This window comes from Poecilia formosa, unplaced genomic scaffold, assembly GCF_000485575.1.
Source record: "Poecilia formosa unplaced genomic scaffold, Poecilia_formosa-5.1.2 Scaffold91, whole genome shotgun sequence".
Taxonomy (NCBI): domain Eukaryota; kingdom Metazoa; phylum Chordata; class Actinopteri; order Cyprinodontiformes; family Poeciliidae; genus Poecilia; species Poecilia formosa.
In genome coordinates this window covers 1,995,299-1,995,588 of record NW_006800030.1, presented here as the reverse complement: position 1 = coordinate 1,995,588, position 290 = coordinate 1,995,299, and positions in this window count along the sequence as shown.

Sequence of the window (290 nt, the reverse complement as noted above, 5' to 3'; positions counted from 1 at the left end):
CATTAACGAAGATAATTATGAGATACAGTTCTAGTTATAAATTCTGAGATAATGTGGGAGTTCCTAACGTTCTCAAAAATGAATCCAACAATCTTTATATGTTCAAAAACGAGCAACAAAAGCAGAATATTTAGGTTTTTTTTTTAATTGAGATTCATATTATTTGATCTTTTCTCTGAACATTTTCATTGCATATCTCCTAATCAAGTTTATAGTTTTTTGTCAGTTACAGCTGAGTTCGGAAACTATGTTGCCCAGACATGTGCGGGGGGCAAGGGAGGGCTTGAGTA